Source organism: Stenella coeruleoalba, assembly GCF_951394435.1.
Source record: "Stenella coeruleoalba genome assembly, contig: scaffold_34, whole genome shotgun sequence".
Classification (NCBI taxonomy): Eukaryota; Metazoa; Chordata; class Mammalia; order Artiodactyla; family Delphinidae; genus Stenella; species Stenella coeruleoalba.
The window spans coordinates 4,688-21,384 of NW_027646159.1; the positions used below are offsets into that span (position 1 = coordinate 4,688).

General features: G+C 44.0%; 1 long non-coding RNA gene across 2 annotated transcripts in view; it reads left to right on the plus strand.

Annotated features, from left to right (window-relative positions):
- The first annotated feature begins 1,466 nt into the window (after positions 1-1,466).
- The window catches only part of LOC307181293, a 359,275-nt gene continuing 344,044 nt past the window's right edge, over positions 1,467-16,697 (plus strand). The window contains exon 1 of one of the 2 annotated variants that reach the window (XR_013826341.1): positions 1,467-1,500. This is a non-coding gene — a long non-coding RNA (uncharacterized lncRNA). Of the gene's footprint in view, positions 1,501-3,055; positions 3,075-16,697 lie in introns of those variants that run through there. The other variant, XR_013826342.1, reaches the window with a different exon arrangement.

The following is a 16,697-nucleotide window of genomic DNA, read 5'->3' on the forward strand; positions in this document are numbered from 1 at the left end:
AAACGGAGGCGTCCCAAACTTTGGGGTGGCTGTGTTTTTTATTTTAATTTCCCTAAGCTATAGGACCATAAGTGGAAGTGCCCTAGGCTCTGTTGCTTTGTTTTTTAGATGTTTCAGGAAACACCATACACTTCTCCTGAGTGTCTGTTGGCAATTTACATCCCGCCCATCAGCATAACAAGGCTCCCAGTTCTCCATGGCCTGTCCTGCCTTTCTGGATTTTAACTTTTTTCAGATGGCCCTTTTAACCGGGGAGAAGTGAGACTTCATTGTAGTGCAGATTTCCTTTGCAAGTTTGCTTGGTTGGCCAAAAAGGGCGTATGCGTTTTTTCCTGAATATATTCAGGAAAAAACGCATACGCCCTTTTTGGCCAAGTGCATCATTGTGGACGTTCTGCCTCTTTTCCTATGCTTTCAATGCAATTCCAGTCTACCTCCTGAAATCGGTTTCCTGCAATTCTGCCCCGCTTTCAAGTCCTCTTGGCAGCCTTACTTCAGTCTATTTTTGGATGATAGCTGTCATTTATAACTCTGCAGGTTTGTGAATTACAGTGCCCCTGAGCTCCTTTCTTCAACTCGCTTTCTTGTGAGCTGGCCGCAACACCGCAGGATGGCTTCAGGCCCTAATCTGGTTCTGGCACGGCACGCTGAGCCTTTGGTTAATTCCTCTTCCTGGTGGGAAATGAGAGTTAAATTTGCCCATCCAGACACCTCCAGCTAGTCTCTCATTGATTCTCGCTATTCCTGTTCATCTTCCGCAGAAATTGCAAACTGGGTCAAACAGGAGGTTAAAGGGACTGACTCTCCAAGTGGGGAGAGTGTTAGTAAGCGTCTGGAATGTTGCACCCGAGTACCAGGGTACGAAAACTGAGACATATTTGAACACGTCTCCCGATCACATGGTTGATCATACTCTAGGTTCCACATGCATGTTTTAGCTGAAGGAAGAATACCTTAAACCTGGGTAGTTGAAACCCGTGGAATGGGTACCATGCAATATGACTTCAAAGGGTCTTCATTTGCTCACGAACCTCTCCAGTCCTATCACTGCTGCGTTTATGCCCCTGTACACATGCTTGATTCTCTTTTGGAGACATAGCAATCCATAGGTTTTAAGATACTTACTAGTCAGGTACATTCTTAGGCGTTTAATATGCGGTGTTGAGTCCATTTCGTTGAGCAAGGAGTAGCTCTTGTCTATTCCATATTTGGCTTAAGGAACTTTATCTGTGCTCATTTCAATCTCTGGTTTTATGCAGCACCCCAACTCACTTTACCCTTAAGCAAGCATAAGTTTGTTTTCTAAATTTGAGACCCTGTTCTGTTCTGTAATTCAGTTCCTGTGTAGCCAAGTTTACATTCCGTGTATTACTGATATCTTATGATGTTTCTTTTTCTGTGTGACTTATTTCAGTTAGAATCATCGTACCTGAATCCACTCATTATGCTGCTACGGGCCTGATGACATAGATTTCATTGCTGAGTGATACTGCATTGTAAGTAAATACCACAACTTCTTTATCCATTTTTCACTTTCTGCGATGTTGAACTTGTACTGTAAACGAGGTTCTTGTAAACAGAGCCGTTCCAAACTTTGGGGTGGCTGTGTCTTTTTGATTTTAATTTCCCTAAGCTATAGGACCATAAGTGGAAGTGCCCTAGGATCTGTTGCTTTGTTTTTTACATGTTTCAGGAAACACCATACATTTCTCCCGAGTGGTTGTTGGCAATTTACATCCCGCCCATCAGCATAACAAGGCTCCCAGTTCTCCATGGCCTGTCCTGCCTTTCTGGATTTTACACTTTTTTCAGATGGCCCTTTTGACCGGGGGGAAGTGAGACTTCATTGTAGTGCAGATTTCCTTTGCAAGCTTGCTTGGTTGGCCAAAAAGGGCGTATGCGTTTTTTCCTGAATATATTCAGGAAAAAACGCATACGCCCTTTTTGGCCAAGTGCATCATTGTGGACGTTCTGCCTCTTTTCCTATGCTTTCAATGCAATTCCAGTCTACCTCCAGAAATCGGTTTCCTGCAATTCTGCCCCGCTTTCAAGTCCTCTTGGCAGTCTTACTTCAGTCTATTTTTGGACGATAGCTGTCATTTATAAGTCTGCAGGTTTGTGGATTACAGTGCCCCTGAGCTCCTTTCTTCAACTTGCTTTCTTGTGACCTGGCCGCAACACCGCAGGATGGCTTCAGGCCCTAATCTGGTTCCGGCACGGCACGCTGAGCCTTTGGTTAATTCCTCTTCCTGGTGGGAAATGAGAGTTAAATTTGCCCGTCCAGACACCTCCAGCTAGTCTCTCATTGGTTCTCGCTATTCCTGTTCATCTTCCGCAGAAATTGCAAACTGGGCCAAACAGGAGGTTAAAGGCGCTGACTCTCCAAGTGGGGAGAGTGTTAGTAAAGCGTCTGGAATGTTGCACCCGAGTACCAGGGGAGGAAAACTGAGACATATTTGAACACGTCTCCCGTTCACATGGTTGATCATACTTGGGTTCCACATGCATGTTTTAGCTGAAGGAAGAATACCTTAAACCTGGGTAGTTGAAACCCGTGGAATGGGTACCATGCAATATGACTTCAAAGGGTCTTCATTTGCTCACCGAACCTCTCCAATCCTATCACTGCTGCGTTTATGCCCCTGTACACATGTTTGATTCTCTTTCGGAGACATAGCAATCCATAGGTTTTAAGATACTTACTAGTCAGGTACATTCTTAGGCGTTTAATATGCGGTGTTGAGTCCATTTCGTTGAGCAAGGAGTAGCTCTTGTCTATTCCATATTTGACTTAAGGAACTTTATCTGTGCTCATTTCAATCTCTGGTTTTATGCAGCACCCCAACTCACCTTTCCCCTTAAGCAAGCATAAGTTGGTTTTCTAAATTTGAGACCCTGTTCTGTTCTGTAATTCAGTTCCTGTGTAGCCAAGTTTACATTCCGTGTATTACTGATATCTTATGATGTTTCTTTTCTGTGTGACTTATTTCAGTTAGAATCATCATACCTGAATCCACTCATTGTGCTGCTACGGGCCTGATGACACAGATTTCATTGCTGAGTGATATTGCTTTGTAAGTAAATACCACAACTTCTTTATCCATTTTTCACTTTCTGCGATGTTGAACTTGTACAGTAAACGAGGTTCTTGTAAACAGAGCCGTTCGAAACTTTGGGGTGGCAGTGTCTTTTTGATTTTAATTTCCCTAAGCTATAGGACCATAAGTGGCAGTGCCCTAGGCTCTGTTGCTTTGTTTTTTAGATGTTTCAGGAAACACCATACACTTCTCCAGAGTGTCTGTTGGCAATTTACATCCCGCCCATCAGCATAACAAGGCTCCCAGTTGTCCATGGCCTGTCCTGCCTTTCTGGATTTTACACTTTTTTCAGATGGCCCTTTTGACCGGGGGGAAGTGAGACTTCATTGTAGTGCAGATTTCCTTTGCAAGTTTGCTTGGTTGGCCAAAAAGGGCGTATGCGTTTTTTCCTGAATATATTCAGGAAAAAACGCATACGCCCTTTTTGGCCAAGTGCATCATTGTGGACGTTCTGCCTCTTTTCCTATGCTTTCAATGCAATTCCAGTCTACCTCCTGAAATCGGTTTCCTGCAATGCTGCCCCGCTTTCAAGTCCTCTTGGCAGCCTTACTTTGGTCTATTTTTGGACGAAAGCTGTCATTTATAACTCTGCAGGTTTGTGAATTACAGTGCCCCTGAGCTCCTTTCTTCAACTCGCTTTCTTGTGACCTGGCCGCAACACCGCAGGATGGCTTCAGGCCCTAATCTGGTTCTGGCACGGCACGCAGAGCCTTTGGTTAATTCCTCTTCCTGGTGGGAAATGAGAGTTAAATTTGCCCGTCCAGACACCTCCAGCTAGTCTCTCATTGGTTCTCGCTATTCCTGTTCATCTTCCGCAGAAATTGCAAACTGGGCCAAACAGGAGGTTAAAGGGACTGACTCTCCAAGTCGGGAGAGTGTTAGTAAAGCGTCTGGAATGTTGCACCCGAGTACCAGGGGAGGAAAACTGAGACATATTTGAACACGTCTCCCGATCACATGGTTGATCATACTCTGGGTTCCACATGCATGTTTTAGCTGAAGGAAGAATACCTTAAACCTGGGTAGTTGAAACCCGTGTAATGGGTACCATGCAATATGACTTCAAAGGGTCTTCATTTGCTCACCGAACCTCTCCAATCCTATCACTGCTGCGTTTATTCCCCTGTACACATGCTTGATTCTCTTTCGGAGACATAGCAATCCATAGGTTTTAAGATACTTACTAGTCAGGTACATTCTTAGGCGTTTAATATGGGGTGTTGAGTCCATTTCGTTGAGCAAGGAGTAGCTCTTGTCTATTCCATATTTGGCTTAAGGAACTTTATCTGTGCTCATTTCAATCTCTGGTTTTATGCAGCACCCCAACTCACCTTTCCCCTTAAGCAAGCATAAGTTGGTTTTCTAAATTTGAGACCCTGTTCTGTTTTGGAATGCAGTTCCTGTGTAGCCAAGTTTACATTCCGTGTATTGCTGATATCTTATGATGTTTCTTTTTCTTTGTGACTTATTTCAGTTAGAATCATCGTACGTGAATCCAATCATTATGCTGCTACGGGCCTGATGACATAGATTTCATTGCTGAGTGATACTGCATTGTACGTAAGTACCACAAGTTCTTTATCCATTTTTCACTTTCTGTGATATTGAACTTGTACGGTAAACGAGGTTCTTGTAAACGGAGGCGTCCCAAACTTTGGGGTGGCTGTGTTTTTTATTTTAATTTCCCTAAGCTATAGGACCATAAGTGGAAGTGCCCTAGGCTCTGTTGCTTTGTTTTTTAGATGTTTCAGGAAACACCATACACTTCTCCTGAGTGTCTGTTGGCAATTTACATCCCGCCCATCAGCATAACAAGGCTCCCAGTTCTCCATGGCCTGTCCTGCCTTTCTGGATTTTAACTTTTTTCAGATGGCCCTTTTAACCGGGGAGAAGTGAGACTTCATTGTAGTGCAGATTTCCTTTGCAAGTTTGCTTGGTTGGCCAAAAAGGGCGTATGCGTTTTTTCCTGAATATATTCAGGAAAAAACGCATACGCCCTTTTTGGCCAAGTGCATCATTGTGGACGTTCTGCCTCTTTTCCTATGCTTTCAATGCAATTCCAGTCTACCTCCTGAAATCGGTTTCCTGCAATTCTGCCCCGCTTTCAAGTCCTCTTGGCAGCCTTACTTCAGTCTATTTTTGGATGATAGCTGTCATTTATAACTCTGCAGGTTTGTGAATTACAGTGCCCCTGAGCTCCTTTCTTCAACTCGCTTTCTTGTGAGCTGGCCGCAACACCGCAGGATGGCTTCAGGCCCTAATCTGGTTCTGGCACGGCACGCTGAGCCTTTGGTTAATTCCTCTTCCTGGTGGGAAATGAGAGTTAAATTTGCCCGTCCAGACACCTCCAGCTAGTCTCTCATTGATTCTCGCTATTCCTGTTCATCTTCCGCAGAAATTGCAAACTGGGTCAAACAGGAGGTTAAAGGGACTGACTCTCCAAGTGGGGAGAGTGTTAGTAAGCGTCTGGAATGTTGCACCCGAGTACCAGGGTACGAAAACTGAGACATATTTGAACACGTCTCCCGATCACATGGTTGATCATACTCTAGGTTCCACATGCATGTTTTAGCTGAAGGAAGAATACCTTAAACCTGGGTAGTTGAAACCCGTGGAATGGGTACCATGCAATATGACTTCAAAGGGTCTTCATTTGCTCACGAACCTCTCCAGTCCTATCACTGCTGCGTTTATGCCCCTGTACACATGCTTGATTCTCTTTCGGAGACATAGTAATCCATAGGTTTTAAGATACTTACTAGTCAGGTACATTCTTAGGCGTTTAATATGCGGTGTTGAGTCCATTTCGTTGAGCAAGGAGTAGCTCTTGTCTATTCCATATTTGGCTTAAGGAACTTTATCTGTGCTCATTTCAATCTCTGGTTTTATGCAGCACCCCAACTCACCTTTCCCCTTAAGCAAGCATAAGTTGGTTTTCTAAATTTGAGACCCTGTTCTGTTCTGTAATTCAGTTCCTGTGTAGCCAAGTTTACATTCTGTGTATTACTGATATCTTATGATGTTTCTTTTTCTGTGTGACTTATTTCAGTTAGAATCATCATACCTGAATCCACTCATTGTGCTGCTAAGGGCCTGATGACATAGATTTCATTGCTGAGTGTTATTGCTTTGTAAGTAAATACCACAGCTTCTTTATCCATTTTTCATTTTCTGCGATGTTGAACTTGTACTGTAAACGAGGTTCTTGTAAACAGAGGCGTCCCAATCTTTGGGGTGGCTGTGTCTTTTAGATTTTAATTTCCCTAAGCTATAGGACCATAAGTGGAAGTGCACTAGGCTCTGTTGATTTGTTTTTTCGATGTTTCAGGAAACACCATACACTTCTCCCGAGTGTCTGTTGGCAATTTACATCCCGCCCATCAGCATAACAAGGCTCCCAGTTCTCCATGGCCTGTCCTGCCTTTCTGGATTTTACACTTTTTTCAGATGGCCCTTTTGACCGGGGGGAAGTGAGACTTCATTGTAGTGCAGATTTCCTTTGCAAGCTTGCTTGGTTGGCCAAAAAGGGCGTATGTGTTTTTTCCTGAATATATTCAGGAAAAAACGCATACGCCCTTTTTGGCCAAGTGCATCATTGTGGACGTTCTGCCTCTTTTCCTATGCTTTCAATGCAATTCCAGTCTACCTCCTGAAATCGGTTTCCTGCAATTCTGCCCCGCTTTCAAGTCCTCTTGGCAGCCTTACTTCAGTCTATTTTTGGACGATAGCTGTCATTTATAACTCTGCAGGTTTGTGAATTACAGTGCCCCTGAGCTCCTTTCTTCAACTCGCTTTCTTGTCAGCTGGCCGCAACACTGCAGGATGGCTTCAGGCCCTAATCTGGTTCCGGCACGGCACGCTGAGCCTTTGGTTAATTCCTCTTCCTGGTGGGAAATGAGAGTTAAATTTTCCCGTCCAGACACCTCCAGCTAGTCTCTCATTGGTTCTCGCTATTCCTGTTCATCTTCCGCAGAAATTGCAAACTGGGCCAAACAGGAGGTTAAAGGGACTGACTCTCCAAGTCGGGAGAGTGTTAGTAAAGCATGTGGAATGTTACACCCGAGTACCAGGGTACGAAAACTGAGACATATTTGAACACGTCTCCCGATCACATGGTTGATCATACTCTGGGTTCCACATGCATGTTTTAGCTGAAGGAAGAATACCTAAAACCTGGGTAGTTGAAACCCGTGGAATGGGTACCATGCAATATGACTTCAAAGGGTCTTCATTTGCTCACCGAACCTCTCCAATCCTATCACTGCTGCGTTTATGCCCCTGTACACATGCTTGATTCTCTTTCGGAGACATAGCAATCCATAGGTTTTAAGATACTTACTAGTCAGGTACATTCTTAGGCGTTTAATATGCGGTGTTGAGTCCATTTCGTTGAGCAAGGAGTAGCTCTTGTCTATTCCATATTTGGCTTAAGGAACTTTATCTGTGCTCATTTCAATCTCTGGTTTTATGCAGCACCCCAACTCACCTTTCCCCTTAAGCAAGCATAAGTTGGTTTTCTAAATTTGAGACCCTGTTCTGTTCTGTAATTCAGTTCCTGTGTAGCCAAGTTTACATTCCGTGTATTACTGATATCTTATGATGTTTCTTTTTCTGTGTGACTTATTTCAGTTAGAATCATCATACCTGAATCCACTCATTGTGCTGCTAAGGGCCTGATGACACAGATTTCATTGCTGAGTGATATTGCTTTGTAAGTAAATACCACAACTTCTTTATCCATTTTTCACTTTCTGCGATGTTGAACTTGTACTGTAAACGAGGTTCTTGTAAACAGAGCCGTTCCAAACTTTGGGGTGGCTGTGTCTTTTTGATTTTAATTTCCCTAAGCTATAGGACCATAAGTGGAAGTGCCCTAGGCTCTGTTGCTTTGTTTTTTAGATGTTTCAGGAAACACCATACACTTCTCCCCAGTGGTTGTTGGCAATTTACATCCCGCCCATCAGCATAACAAGGCTCCCAGTTCTCCATGGCCTGTCCTGCCTTTCTGGATTTTACACTTTTTTCAGATGGCCCTTTTGACCGGGGGGAAGTGAGACTTCATTGTAGTGCAGATTTCCTTTGCAAGCTTGCTTGGTTGGCCAAAAAGGGCGTATGCGTTTTTTCCTGAATATATTCAGGAAAAAACGCATACGCCCTTTTTGGCCAAGTGCATCATTGTGGACGTTCTGCCTCTTTTCCTATGCTTTCAATGCAATTCCAGTCTACCTCCTGAAATCGGTTTCCTGCAATGCTGCCCCGCTTTCAAGTCCTCTTGGCAGCCTTACTTCAGTCTATTTTTGGACGATAGCTGTCATTTATAACTCTGCAGGTTTGTGAATTACAGTGACCCTGAGCTCCTTTCTTCAACTCGCTTTCTTGTGAGCTGGCCGCAACACCGCAGGATGGCTTCAGGCCCTAATCTGGTTCTGGCACGGCATGCTGAGCCTTTGGTTAATTCCTCTTCCTGGTGGGAAATGAGAGTTAAATTTGCCCATCCAGACACCTCCAGCTAGTCTCTCATTGATTTTCGCTATTCCTGTTCATCTTCCGCAGAAATTGCAAACTGGGCCAAACAGGAGGTTAAAGGGACTGACTCTCCAAGTGGGGAGAGTGTTAGTAAGCGTCTGGAATGTTGCACCCGAGTACCAGGGTACGAAAACTGAGACATATTTGAACACGTCTCCCGATCACATGGTTGATAATACTCTAGGTTCCACATGCATGTTTTAGCTGAAGGAAGAATACCTTAAACCTGGGTAGTTGAAACCCGTGGAATGGGTACCATGCAATATGACTTCAAAGGGTCTTCACTTGCTCACGAACCTCTCCCGTCCTATCACTGCTGCGTTTATGCCCCTGTACACATGCTTGATTCTCTTTCGGAGACATAGCAATCCATAGGTTTTAAGATACTTACTAGTCAGGTACATTCTTAGGCGTTTAATATGCGGTGTTGAGTCCATTTCGTTGAGCAAGGAGTAGCTCTTGTCTATTCCATATTTGGCTTAAGGAACTTTATCTGTGCTCATTTCAATCTCTGGTTTTATGCAGCACCCCAACTCACCTTTCCCCTTAAGCAAGCATAAGTTGGTTTTCTAAATTTGAGACCCTGTTCTGTTCTGTAATTCAGTTCCTGTGTAGCCAAGTTTACATTCCGTGTATTACTGATATCTTATGATGTTTCTTTTTCTGTGTGACTTATTTCAGTTAGAATCATCATACCTGAATCCACTCATTGTGATGCTAAGGGCCTGATGACATAGATTTCATTGCTGAGTGATATTGCTTTGTAAGTAAATACCACAACTTCTTTATCCATTTTTCACTTTCTGCGATGTTGAACTTGTACTGTAAACGAGGTTCTTGTAAACAGAGGCGTCCCAAACTTTGGGGTGGCTGTATCTTTTTGATTTTAATTTCCCTAAGCTATAGGACCATAAGTGGAAGTGCCCTAGGCTCTGTTCCTTTGTTTTTTAGATGTTTCAGGAAACACCATACACTTCTCCCAGGTGTCTGTTGGCAATTTACATCCCGCCCATCAGCATAACAAGGCTCCCAGTTCTCCATGGCCTGTCCTGCCTTTCTGGATTTTACACTTTTTTCAGATGGCCCTTTTGACCGGGGGGAAGTGAGACTTCATTGTAGTGCAGATTTCCTTTGCAAGCTTGCTTGGTTGGCCAAAAAGGGCGTATGCGTTTTTTCCTGAATATATTCAGGAAAAAACGCATACGCCCCTTTTGGCCAAGTGCATCATTGTGGACGTTCTGCCTCTTTTCCTATGCTTTCAATGCAATTCCAGTCTACCTCCTGAAATCGGTTTCCTGCAATTCTGCCCCGCTTTCAAGTCCTCTTGGCAGCCTTACTTCAGTCTATTTTTGGACGATAGCTGTCATTTATAACTCTGCAGGTTTGTGAATTACAGTGCCCCTGAGCTCCTTTCTTCAACTCGCTTTCTTTTGAGCTGGCCGCAACACCGCAGGATGGCTTCAGGCCCTAATCTGGTTCCGGTACGGCACGCTGAGCCTTTGGTTATTTCCTCTTCCTGGTGGGAAATGAGAGTTAAATTTGCCCGTCCAGACACCTCCGGCTAGCCTCTCATTGGTTCTCGCTATTCCTGTTCATCTTCCGCAGAAATTGCAAACTGGGCCAAACAGGAGGTTAAAGGCGCTGACTCTCCAAGTGGGGAGAGTGTTAGTAAAGCGTCTGGAATGTTGCACCCGAGTACCAGGGTACGAAAACTGAGACATATTTGAACACGTCTCCCGTTCACATGGTTGATCATACTTGGGTTCCACATGCATGTTTTAGCTGAAGGAAGAATACCTTAAACCTGGAGAGTTAAGACCCGTGGAATGGGTACCATGCAATATGACTTCAAAGGGTCTTCATTTGCTCACCGAACCTCTCCAATCCTATCACTGCTGCGTTTATGCCCCTGTACACATGCTTGATTCTCTTTCGGAGACATAGCAATCCATAGGTTTTAAGATACTTACTAGTCAGGTACATTCTTAGGCGTTTAATATGCGGTGTTGAGTCCATTTCGTTGACCAAGGAGTAGCTCTTGTCTATTCCATATTTGACTTAAGGAACTTTATCTGTGCTCATTTCAATCTCTGGTTTTATGCAGCACCCCAACTCACCTTTACCCTTAAGCAAGCATAAGTTGGTATTCTAAATTTGAGACCCTGTTCTGTTCTGTAATTCAGTTCCTGTGTAGCCAAGTTTACATTCCGTGTATTACTGATATCTTATGATGTTTCTTTTTCTGTGTGACTTATTTCAGTTAGAATCATCATACCTGAATCCACTCTTTGTGCTGCTAAGGGCCTGATGACACAGATTTCATTGCTGAGTGATATTGCTTTGTAAGTAAATACCACAACTTCTTTATCCATTTTTCACTTTCTGCGATGTTGAACTTGTACTGTAAATGAGGTTCTTGTAAACAGAGCCGTTCCAAACTTTGGGGTGGCTGTGTCTTTTTGATTTTAATTTCCCTAAGCTATAGGACCATAAGTGGAAGTGCCCTAGGTTCTGTTGCTTTGTTTTTTAGATGTTTCAGGAAACACCATACACTTCTCCCGAGTGGTTGTTGGCAATTTACATCCCGCCCATCAGCATAACAAGGCTCCCAGTTCTCCATGGCCTGTCCTGCCTTTCTGGATTTTACACTTTTTTCAGATGGCCCTTTTGACCGGGGGGAAGTGAGACTTCATTGTAGTGCAGATTTCCTTTGCAAGCTTGCTTGGTTGGCCAAAAAGGGCGTATGCGTTTTTTCCTGAATATATTCAGGAAAAAACGCATACGCCCTTTTTGGCCAAGTGCATCATTGTGGACGTTCTGCCTCTTTTCCTATGCTTTCAATGCAATTCCAGTCTACCTCCTGAAATCGGTTTCCTGCAATTCTGCCCCGCTTTCAAGTCCTCTTGGCAGCCTTACTTCAGTCTATTTTTGGACGATACCTGTCATTTATAAGTCGGCATGTTTGTGAATTACAGTGCCCCTGAGCTCCTTTCTTCAACTTGCTTTCTTGTGACCTGGCCGCAACACCGCAGGATGGCTTCAGGCCCTAATCTGGTTCCGGTACGGCACGCTGAGCCTTTGGTTATTTCCTCTTCCTGGTGGGAAATGAGAGTTAAATTTGCCCGTCCAGACACCTCCAGCTAGCCTCTCATTGGTTCTCGCTATTCCTGTTCATCTTCCGCAGAAATTGCAAACTGGGCCAAACAGGAGGTTAAAGGCGCTGACTCTCCAAGTGGGGAGAGTGTTAGTAAAGCGTCTGGAGTGTTGCACCCGAGTACCAGGGGAGGGAAACTGAGACATATTTGAACACGTCTCCCGTTCACGTGGTTGATCATACTCTGGGTTCCACATGCATGTTTTAGCTGAAGGAAGAATACCTTAAACCTGGAGAGTTGAGACCCGTGTAATGGGTACCATGCAATATGAAATCAAAGGGTCTTCATTTGCTCACCGAACCTCTCCAATCCTATCACTGCTGCGTTTATGCCCCTGTACACATGCTTGATTCTCTTTCGGAGACATAGCAATCCATAGGTTTTAAGATACTTACTAGTCAGTTACATTCTTAGGCATTTAATATGGGGTGTTGAGTCCATTTCGTTGAGCAAGGAGTAGCTCTTGTCTATTCCATATTTGACTTAAGGAACTTTATCTGTGCTCATTTCAATCTCTGGTTTTATGCAGCACCCCAACTCACCTTTACCCTTAAGCAAGCATAAGTTGGTTTTCTAAATTTGAGACCCTGTTCTGTTCTGTAATTCAGTTCCTGTGTAGCCAAGTTTACATTCCGTGTATTACTGATATCTTATGATGTTTCTTTTTCTGTGTGACTTACTTCAGTTAGAATCATCATACCTGAATCCACTCATTGTGCTGCTAAGGGCCTGATGACACAGATTTCATTGCTGAGTGATATTGCTTTGTAAGTAAATACCACAACTTCTTTATCCATTTTTCACTTTCTGCGATGTTGAACTTGTACTGTAAATGAGGTTCTTGTAAACAGAGCCGTTCCAAACTTTGGGGTGGCTGTGTCTTTTTGATTTTAATTTCCCTAAGCTATAGGACCATAAGTGGAAGTGCCCTAGGTTCTGTTGCTTTGTTTTTTAGATGTTTCAGGAAACACCATACACTTCTCCCGAGTGGTTGTTGGCAATTTACATCCCGCCCATCAGCATAACAAGGCTCCCAGTTCTCCATGGCCTGTCCTGCCTTTCTGGATTTTACACTTTTTTCAGATGGCCCTTTTGACCGGGGGGAAGTGAGACTTCATTGTAGTGCAGATTTCCTTTGCAAGCTTGCTTGGTTGGCCAAAAAGGGCGTATGCGTTTTTTCCTGAATATATTCAGGAAAAAACGCATACGCCCTTTTTGGCCAAGTGCATCATTGTGGACGTTCTGCCTCTTTTCCTATGCTTTCAATGCAATTCCAGTCTACCTCCTGAAATCGGTTTCCTGCAATTCTGCCCCGCTTTCAAGTCCTCTTGGCAGCCTTACTTCAGTCTATTTTTGGACGATAGCTGTCATTTATAACTCTGCAGGTTTGTGAATTACAGTGCCCCTGAGCTCCTTTCTTCAACTTGCTTCCTTGTGACCTGGCCGCAACACCGCAGGATGGCTTCAGGCCCTAATCTGGTTCCGGCACGGCACGCTGATCCTTTCGTTATTTCCTTTTCCTGGTGGGAAATGAGAGTTAAATTTGCCCGTCCAGACACCTCCAGCTAGTCTCTCATTGGTTCTCGCTATTCCTGTTCATCTTCCGCAGAAATTGCAAACTGGGCCAAACAGGAGGTTAAAGGCGCTGACTCTCCAAGTGGGGAGAGTGTTAGTAAAGCGTCTGGAATGTTGCACCCGAGTACCAGGGGAGGAAAACTGAGACATATTTGAACACGTCTCCCGTTCACATGGTTGATCATACTTGGGTTCCACATGCATGTTTTAGCTGAAGGAAGAATACCTTAAACCTGGAGAGTTGAGACCCGTGTAATGGGTACCATGCAATATGACTTCAAAGGGTCTTCATTTGCTCACCGAACCTCTCCAATCCTATCACTGCTGCGTTTATGCCCCTGTACACATGCTTGATTCTCTTTTGGAGACATAGCAATCCATAGGTTTTACGATACTTACTAGTCAGGTACATTCTTAGGCGTTTAATATGCGGTGTTGAGTCCATTTCGTTGAGCAAGGAGTAGCTCTTGTCTATTCCATATTTGACTTAAGGAACTTTATCTGTGCTCATTTCAATCTCTGGTTTTATGCAGCACCCCACCTCACCTTTACCCTTAAGCAAGCATAAGTTGTTTTTCTGAATTTGAGACCCTGTTCTGTTCTGTAATTCAGTTCCTGTGTAGCCAAGTTTCCATTCCGTGTATTACTGATATCTTATGATGTTTCTTTTTCTGTGTGACTTATTTCAGTTAGAATCATCATACCTGAATCCACTCATTGTGATGCTAAGGGCCTGATGACATAGATTTCATTGCTGAGTGATATTGCTTTGTAAGTAAATACCACAACTTCTTTATCCATTTTCCACTTTCTGCGATGTAGAACTTGTACTGTAAACGAGGTTCTTTTAAACAGAGGCGTCCCAAACTTTGGGGTGGCTGTGTCTTTTTGATTTTAATTTCCCTAAGCTATAGGACCATAAGTGGCAGTGCCCTAGTCTCTGTTGCTTTGTTTTTTAGATGTTTCAGGAAACACCATACACTTCTCCCGAGTGGTTGTTGGCAATTTACATCCCGCCCATCAGCATAACAAGGCTCCCAGTTCTCCATGACCTGTCCTGCCTTTCTGGATTTTACACTTTTTTCAGATGGCCCTTTTGACCGGGGGGAAGTGAGACTTCATTGTAGTGCAGATTTCCTTTGCAAGCTTGCTTGGTTGGCCAAAAAGGGCGTATGCGTTTTTTCCTGAATATATTCAGGAAAAAACGCATACGCCCTTTTTGGCCAAGTGCATCATTGTGGACGTTCTGCCTCTTTTCCTATGCTTTCAATGCAATTCCAGTCTACCTCCTGAAATCGGTTTCCTGCAATTCTGCCCCGCTTTCAAGTCCTCTTGGCAGCCTTACTTCAGTCTATTTTTGGACGATAGCTGTCATTTATAACTCTGCAGGTTTGTGAATTACAGTGCCCCTGAGCTCCTTTCTTCAACTCGCTTTCTTTTGAGCTGGCCGCAACACCGCAGGATGGCTTCAGGCCCTAATCTGGTTCCGGTACGGCACGCTGAGCCTTTGGTTATTTCCTCTTCCTGGTGGGAAATGAGAGTTAAATTTGCCCGTCCAGACACCTCCGGCTAGCCTCTCATTGGTTCTCGCTATTCCTGTTCATCTTCCGCAGAAATTGCAAACTGGGCCAAACAGGAGGTTAAAGGCGCTGACTCTCCAAGTGGGGAGAGTGTTAGTAAAGCGTCTGGAATGTTGCACCCGAGTACCAGGGGAGGAAAACTGAGACATATTTGAACACGTCTCCCATTCACATGGTTGATCATACTTGGGTTCCACATGCATGTTTTAGCTGAAGGAAGAATACCTTAAACCTGGAGAGTTAAGACCCGTGTAATGGGTACCATGCAATATGACTTCAAAGGGTCTTCATTTGCTCACCGAACCTCTCCAATCCTATCACTGCTGCGTTTATGCCCCTGTACACATGCTTGATTCTCTTTTGGAGACATAGCAATCCATAGGTTTTACGATACTTACTAGTCAGGTACATTCTTAGGCGTTTAATATGCGGTGTTGAGTCCATTTCGTTGAGCAAGGAGTAGCTCTTGTCTATTCCATATTTGAATTAAGGAACTTTATCTGTGCTCATTTCAATCTCTGGTTTTATGCAGCACCCCAACTCACCTTTACCCTTAAGCAAGCATAAGTTGGTTTTCTAAATTTGAGACCCTGTTCTGTTCTGTAATTCAGTTCCTGTGTAGCCAAGTTTACATTCCGTGTATTACTGATATCTTATGATGTTTCTTTTTCTGTGTGACTTATTTCAGTTAGAATCATCATACCTGAATCCACTCATTGTGATGCTAAGGGTCTGATGACATAGATTTCATTGCTGAGTGATATTGCTTTGTAAGTAAATACCACAACTTCTTTATCCATTTTTCACTTTCTGCGATGTTGAACTTGTACTGTAAACGAGGTTCTTGTAAACAGAGGCGTCCCAAACTTTGGGGTGGCTGTGTCTTTTTGATTTTAATTTCCCTAAGCTATAGGACCATAAGTGGCAGTGCCCTAGGCTCTGTTGCTTTGTTTTTTAGATGTTTCAGGAAACACCATACACTTCTCCCGAGTGGTTGTTGGCAATTTACATCCCGCCCATCAGCATAACAAGGCTCCCAGTTCTCCATGGCCTGTCCTGCCTTTCTGGATTTTACACTTTTTTCAGATGGCCCTTTTGACCGGGGGGAAGTGAGACTTCATTGTAGTGCAGATTTCCTTTGCAAGCTTGCTTGGTTGGCCAAAAAGGGCGTATGCGTTTTTTCCTGAATATATTCAGGAAAAAACGCATACGCCCTTTTTGGCCAAGTGCATCATTGTGGACGTTCTGCCTCTTTTCCTATGCTTTCAATGCAATTCCAGTCTACCTCCTGAAATCGGTTTCCTGCAATTCTGCCCCGCTTTCAAGTCCTCTTGGCAGCCTTACTTCAGTCTATTTTTGGACGATAGCTGTCATTTATAACTCTGCAGGTTTGTGAATTACAGTGCCCCTGAGCTCCTTTCTTCAACTCGCTTTCTTTTGAGCTGGCCGCAACACCGCAGGATGGCTTCAGGCCCTAATCTGGATCCGGTACGGCACGCTGAGCCTTTGGTTAATTCCTCTTCCTGGTGGGAAATGAGAGTTAAATTTGCCCGTCCAGACACCTCCAGCTAGCCTCTCATTGGTTCTCGCTATTCCTGTTCATCTTCCGCAGAAATTGCAAACTGGGCCAAACAGGTTAAAGGCGCTGACTCTCCAAGTGGGGAGAGTGTTAGTAAAGCGTCTGGAATGTTGCACCCGAGTACCAGGGGAGGAAAACTGAGACATATTTGAACACGTCTCCCGTTCACATGGTTGATCATACT